General features: G+C 40.0%; 1 long non-coding RNA gene across 1 annotated transcript; it reads left to right on the plus strand.

Moving 5' to 3' along the window:
- The first annotated feature begins 461 nt into the window (after nt 1-461).
- LOC144332033 (uncharacterized) lies at nt 462-7,273 on the plus strand. The gene is made up of 3 exons (XR_013399737.1): nt 462-496; nt 595-711; nt 6,978-7,273. It is a non-coding gene; the product is annotated as an uncharacterized LOC144332033 (long non-coding RNA).
- The last annotated feature ends 107 nt before the right edge of the window (nt 7,274-7,380 follow it).

A 7,380-nucleotide genomic window follows, 5' to 3' on the forward strand; every position in this document is an offset into this window, starting at 1 on the left:
TGCATATTTATGGGACACAATGTAATGTATACATTGTGGAATGATCAAATCAGGTCGATTAACATTTATCATCTCAAGTACCTATTGCTTTGTTTGTTTTTGAGACGGAGTCTTGCTTTGTTGCCCAGGCTGGAGTGCAGTTGTGCCATCTCAGCAAACCGCAAGCTGATTTTTGTATTTTTAGTAGAGATGGGGTTTTACCATGTTGGCCAGGCTGGTCTTGAATTCCTAACGTCAGGTGATCCACCCACCTACGCCTCCCAAAGTGCTGGGATTACAGACGTGAGCCACTGCACCTGGCCTCAAGAACCTATAATTTTGTTGTGGTAGGAACATCTAAAGTCCACTCCTCTAGCAATTTTGAAATATACAATACATGAATATTGCCATCTGTGCAATAAATCACCAGAACCTGTTCCTCTTATCTACCTGAAACTCTGTAATCTTGGACCAAAGTCTCCCTTTTCCCCAACCACCTCTGTAACCTCACACCCTGGTAACCACCATTTTACTTTATTCTTCCATGAGTTTAACTTTCTTTTCTTTTCTTTTCTTTTTTTTTTTTTAAGACGGAGTTTTGCTCTTGTTGCGCAGGCTGGAGTGCAATGGCACGATCTTGGCTCACTGCAACCTCTTCCACCTGGGTTCAAGTGATTCTCCTATCTCAGCCTCCTGAGTAGCTGGGATTACAGGTGTGTGCCACCATGCCCGGTGAGTTCAACTTTTTAAGATTCTACGTATAAGTGAGATCTTGCAGTATTTGTCTTTCTGGGCCTTGCTTAAAGAAATTATTATTTTTTGTGTGTAAATTTAAGGGATACAAGTCCAGTTTTGTTACATGGTTATATCATGGAGCAAGGAAGTCTGGACTTTTAGTGTAACCATCACCCAGATATGTACGTTATACCCACTAAGTAAGTTCTCATCCCTCATTCCTCTCCCATCCTCCCACCCTTCCAAGTCTCCAGTGTCTATTATTCCACTCTCTATGTCCACATGTACACATTATTTAGTGTCCACTTAGAAGTGAGAACATGAAGTATTTGACTTTCTGTGTCTGAGTTGTTTCACTTAAGCTAATGGCCTCCAGTTCCACCCATGTTGTTGAAAAAAACATGATTTCATTCTTTTTTACGGCTGAAGACTATTCCATTGTGTGTGTGTGTGTGTGTATCATATTTTCCTTATCCAGTTATCCATTGATGAACACTTAGATTGATTCTGTATCTTTGCAATTGTGAATAGTGCTATGATAAGCATACAAGTGCCGGTGTCTTTTTGATACAATGATTTATTTTCTTTCGGGTAGATACCCAGTAGTGTGATCGCAGGATCAAGTGATAGCTCTATTTTTAGTTATTTGAGAAATCTCCATACTATTTTCCATAGAGGTTGTACTAATTTATGTTCCCACCAACAATGTCTAAGCGTTCCTTTTTCTCTGCATCCTTGCCAACATTGGTTATTGTTTGACTGTAACCAACAGCCATTCTAACTGGTGTAAGGTGATATCTCATTATGGTTTTAATTTGATGATTAGTGATGTTGAGCATTTGTCCATAAGCTTTTTGGCTATTTGGATGTCTTCTTTTGAAAAATGTCTATTCATTTTCTTTGCTCACTTTTTAATAGAGTTGTGAGGTTTTTGTTGAGTTGTTTGAACCTCTTGTAAATTCTGGATATTACTACCCTATTGGATGTATAGTTTGCAAATATTTTCTCCTGTTCTGCAGGTGGTTTGTTCACTCTGTTGATTATTTCTTTTGCTGTGCAAAAGCTTCTTAGTTTAATTAAGTTTCGTTTGTCAATTTTTGTTTTTGTTTCCTGTGCTTTTGATGTCTTAGTCAGGAATTCTTTGCCTAGACCAGAAAAGTTTTCCCTAGGAATTCTTATAATTTTTTTAGTTTCTGCTTTTATATTTAAGTCTTTAATCCATCTTGAGTTTTATTTTTTTATTTCTGAGGCAGGGTCTTTCTCTGTCACTCAGGCTGGAGTATAGTGGCAGGATCATGACTCACTGCCGTCTCAACCTCCTGCCTCAGACTCCTTATTAGCTGGGACTATATAGGCTTGAATTTATTTTTGTATATAGTGGGTATTAGGGAGTCCAGTTTCATTCCTCTGCATGTGACAACCCAGTTTCCCAGCCCCATTTATTGAAAAGGTTGTCTTTCCCCGCAGTGTATGTTTTTGTCAACTTTATCAAAGATCAGTTGGCTTTAGATATGTGGCTTTATTTCTGGACTCCTATTCTATTCCATTGATCTGTGTGTCTATTTTTATACCAGACCATGCTGTTTTGGTTAGTATAGCCTTGTAGTATAACTCAGGTAATGTGATGCCTCTAGCTTTGTTCTTTTTGCTTAGGTTTGCTTTGGCTATTCAGGCTCGTTTTTGGTTCCATATGAATTTTTAAATTGTTTTTCTATGTTTGTGAAAAATGACATTGGCATTTTGATAGGGATTGCATTTAATCTATAGATTTCTTTGGGTAGTATGGTCATTTTAACAATATTAGTTCTTCTGATCCATGAGTGTACGATGTTTTTCCATTTGTTTGTGTCATCTACAATTTATTTCATCAGTATTTTGTAATTTTCCTTGTAGAGATCTTTCACCTCCTTGGTTAAATATATTTCTAGATATCTTTTCTTGTAGCTATTGTAAATGGGATTGACTTCTTGATTTGATTATCAACTTGTTAGTGGTGTGTAGAAATATTACTGATTTTTATATTTGATTTTGTATCCTGAAACTTCCCTGAATACATTTATAAAATCCAAGAGGCTTTGTGGGGGGAATTTTTAGGGTTTTCTAGGTATAAAATTATATCATCAGTGAACAGAGAGAATTTAACCTCCTCTTTTCCAATTTGGATGCCTTTTATTCTTTTCTCTTGTCTGATTGCTCTGGCTAGGACTTTCAGTACTATGTTGAATAGGAGGGATGAAAATGGGCATTCCTGTCTTGTTGCTGTGCTTAGGGGGAATGCTTTAGACTTTTCCCATTCAGTATGATGTTGGCTGTGGGATTGTCATATATGGCCTTTATTATTTTGAGGCATGTTCCTTCTATGCCTAGAACATACCTAATTTGTTGAGGGTTTTTGTCTTGATAGGATGCTGAATTTTGTCAAGTGCTTTTTCTGCATCTATTGAGATGATTGTATGGTTTTTGCTTTTACTTCTATTTATGTGATGAATCACATTTGTTGATTTGTGTATCTTGAACCACCACTGCTTCCTGGAATAAAATTCACTTGATCATGGTAATAAAACTGGAAATCAATACCAAGAGGAGCTTGTGAAACTACACAAATACATGAAAATTAAACAACACACTTCTAAATGATCTTTGAATTAATAATTAAATTAAGATGGAAATTTTAAAATGTTTTGAAACAAATGAAAATGGAGACACAACATAGTAAAACCTCTGGAATACAGCAAAAGCAGTGCTAAGAGGAAAATTTATAGCATTAAATAACTACTTCAAAAAAATAGTTCACTCTGTAATCCCAGCACTTTGGGAGGTCAAGGCAGGAGGATTGCTTGAGCCCAGGAGTTTGAGATCAACCTGGGCAACATAGCAAGACCCTGTCTCTAAAAAAAAAAAAAAAAAAAAAAGACAAATTAACAACCTTAGTGTCACCTCTCAGGGAACTAAAAAAGCAAGAACAAAGCAATCCCAAAGCTAGCAGAAGAAACAAAATAACAAAGATCAGAGCAGAACTAAATGAAATTGAACCAAGGAAATTACTCAGAAGTAGAGAGTTATTTGTTCATTCATTAATTACCTTGAGTAAAAAAGGTTTAGCAGACATGAATTCAATATTTATTTCTTTTAATTTTTATGAGTGTCAGTTCCCAGGCCCCTGATTTGATGGGTGGTGATAAATGGCTCAGTTTTTAAATTAATCCTTCCCAATGTAGTGAGAGCCTCAGAAATTTTACTACTGATGCAAACAATACTAGCAATTTTTTTCCTCTCCATCCTCAGCTTCCCCTTTCTCCCCTTCATCTTGCCTCTCCTCAGCAGAAACTTCCTCCCCACAAGCGCATCAAACAGAGAAGAGAAAAAGAGGAAATTTGGGATTTGGGGAAACGTTTCCCAAACATGATTGAATCTCCAGCAGGGAGAGGCATTCTCAAACTTAATTTTATATAAACCAAGCTTGATCCACACTCAGGCTTGATCCACAATCCCACTGCCAGCGGTTGTGGTGCTTTAATTATTTCTTCTGGCTAGTTCCCTCCTGAAATTTTCTTTCCCTTTGTCTCAAAGCTTGAAAAAAGAAACTGATAAAATCTGGGCACTTACTCTTTCCTTTTCTGAGTAATGACAAAGACTCTCTCCTTGACTAAACTTTAGTTAGGCTCATCTAAGTCCTCTAGGCCTCAACCTAGGCTTTCGTCCTTCTTGGGCCTGCATTGCTGAGTTTTAGTGAGAGTCTTGCTAAGTCAGTTTAGAGAGATATTCCCCACCCCTCATACCTGATCACTGTCAATATCCAGTCAAATTCCTCATCCTCCAGCATCCCCCAGGTAATATGTGATTATCCTGGCCTGCCTTCAGCAAGAATCCTGTTGAAACTGTTTAACCAGGAGGCCCCTTTCCTCCAATGTCTTCCTAGTAATTTCCCATCCACTGACCACCACCCTGCTCCTGGCTTTTTCCCACTTATCCTCACTGAGTTCAGAATTGAGCCCAGTTCTGTAGTGCGATCTCTCTTCCCCTGTTGCAGTCCTGAACAAAATCTGTTTTTACCGCTTTAACTACTGTCCAGCTTTGGTTTGCTTTGCCAGTATGCAGTTGTTAGGGAGGAGCCACCATTACAGGGACATTCAAGTATTTTGTTTTGGCAAGCGTATCCCCTCCCTCAGTTGTTTTCCCTTCACATTTGGGAAAATATTAGAGATTTTTAGAATTTGACCTTTCACATTCTTCCCCTAGGCTGCTTTGATGAGGGAGGTGAGGTGTTAGCCTCATGGAGTATGAGACACGTTATTTCTAGAAATATCTGTTTGCCTCTGAACACCTCCTACTCTAACGTTTCAATAGAGTGGATTGTTTTACAGAATAAAATTGTATTAGATTTAGTAGGGAGGGGGTTGGTCTGAGCTGGTTTGATGCCACCGTCTTACCCCAGCAGCCCTATACACTCAGAACATCTAGACTCTTCTCTCACAGCTCCAGCTGACATTTTCACCAGAACCTCCACAGCTCACCCAATGACACTCCACTTCAGAGACGCTATACCAGCAGGGAAGCTGCCATCTCTGTTCTTTCTCTGTCTAGACCCAGGCCTGGCAAACAATAGGAGGTCAGTGTATATTTAGTATATTAGGTATTTATTGCTGCCTAACAAATTACTCTAAGATTTCGTTGCTAAATTATAAAAAATTATTATCTCAGTGTCTGTGGATTAGAAATTTAGAAGCTGCTGAATTGAGTTGTTCTGGTTTGGAGTCTTTCCTAAGTTTCAGTCCAGATGTTGGCCAGGGCTTTGGTCATCTGAATGCTTGGCCAAGGCCAGAGGATATGTTTCCAAGCAGACTTGCTCACACGGTGCTGGTTACTGTCAGGAGGACTCAGTCCCTCCCAATGTTGACCATGGGCTGCTTGAGTGGCCTCACAACATGACGGCCTGCTTCCCCTCAAGTGAGCCATTCTAGAGACAGCAAGACAGAAGCCACTTGTGTGTGGTTTTTTTTTTTTTTTTTTTTTTTTTTTGAGCCGGAGTCTCGCTCTGTCACCCAGGCTGGAGTGCAGTGGCACGATCTCGGCTCACTGCAAGCTCCACCTCCCGGGTTTATGCCATTCTCCTGCCTCAGCCTCCCGAGCAGCTGGGACTACAGGCGCCCACCACCTCGCTTGGCTAGTTTTTTGCATTTTTTTTAGTAGAGACGAGGTTTCACCGTGTTCACCAGGATGGTCTCGATCTCCTGACCTCGTGATCTGCCCGTCTCGGCCTCCCAAAGTGCTGGGATTACAGGCTTGAGCCACTGCGCCCAGCCGCCACTTGTGTTTTATCACTTTACTATGGAAATCATTAACCATCCTTTCTACCATATGCTATTGTGGTCAAGTCCATTCAGCTGAGAGGCAACCACATGAGGGCACACATGCCAGGAAGTAAGGATCACTGGGAGCCATTTTGGAAGCTGGCTCTCACAGTGAGTAAATAAATAGAATGAATAAATTGGAGTCAATTAGTAGATTATCTAGAGAATAAAGGGTTTGCATTCCATGGTAATTATCAATAAGCTTCAGAAAACGTGGTTTTTACTTTTTCATCGTCGACTACCTGAAACAGAAAGTTATTATGTAGATAAATATAAAAATATAAAAAGCACAGAACAGTAAAATGTATAAGTCTGTGTCTCTCCCAGCACTTTCATACTTCACACATGGCAGAGAGAGTGGGGTAGGAATTAGATGAGATCTGAGAATATCGGCCAAGGCTCTATGGACATGCACAGAGAAATGAAGCTTCACATGCGATTTCCTATATTCCTCATCCTAGCCCTTCCGGCACCTCACCCCAGGCACCACACCTCTCTTTTGAGAATCTGCTTTAATTTCTTGTTTTTTCTTTGCTATTCCAGCCATATGTGCCCTCTCTTATTTTTCCTTCAAACTGGGTATACAAAGTGGTAAAGTCCAGATATGGGTGGCAGAATTTGAAGATGCCTCTCCATGAGTCACACTCATACATATCCCTCCTCCCATCCCTTCTTTTCCATGAGGGGCCTGTGAATATGAGATGTCATACCTGTGAGTGGGTTATGTTGTATGGCAAAGGAGAAGGGATTTGGGATATAAAGCAAGTCCATAATCAATGTACTTACTTTAAGTTTAAAAAAAAGGCAGATTATCTTGAGTGGGTCTGACCTAATCAGGTGAGCCCTTTAAAAGGGCATCTAAGGATTGGAGACTCAAAATGGTGAGATTCTCTTCTGTTCGTCTTGAGGAAGCAAACTACCATGTGTGCAGAGAACTACGTTGCAGCAACTGCCAGGCAGCCTCTAGGAGTTGGAGGCCTCCATTCTATAACTTCCAGGAACCGAATTCCGCCAACAACCGGTGAGCTTGGAAAAGAATCTGGAGCTCAAATGGGATCACAGCTCCAGCCAGCACCTTGATTGCAGCCTGGTCAAACCTTAAGCAGAGGACTCTGCTAAGCCATGCCAGACTCCTGACCCACAGAACCTATGAGATAATAAGTGTGGGTTGTTTTAAGCAGCTAAGTTTGTAGTAATATGTTATGCAACAGTAGGAAACCAATATACCATGGCTCTTCAAAAGGAGGTCTGTGTAATTTTTGTCAATAAACTTGATTCCATGTCAAAAAGTTGAGAATCTTGTTTTAGAATGTGG

This window comes from Macaca mulatta, chromosome 10 (genome assembly GCF_049350105.2).
Source record: "Macaca mulatta isolate MMU2019108-1 chromosome 10, T2T-MMU8v2.0, whole genome shotgun sequence".
NCBI lineage: Eukaryota > Metazoa > Chordata > Mammalia > Primates > Cercopithecidae > Macaca > Macaca mulatta.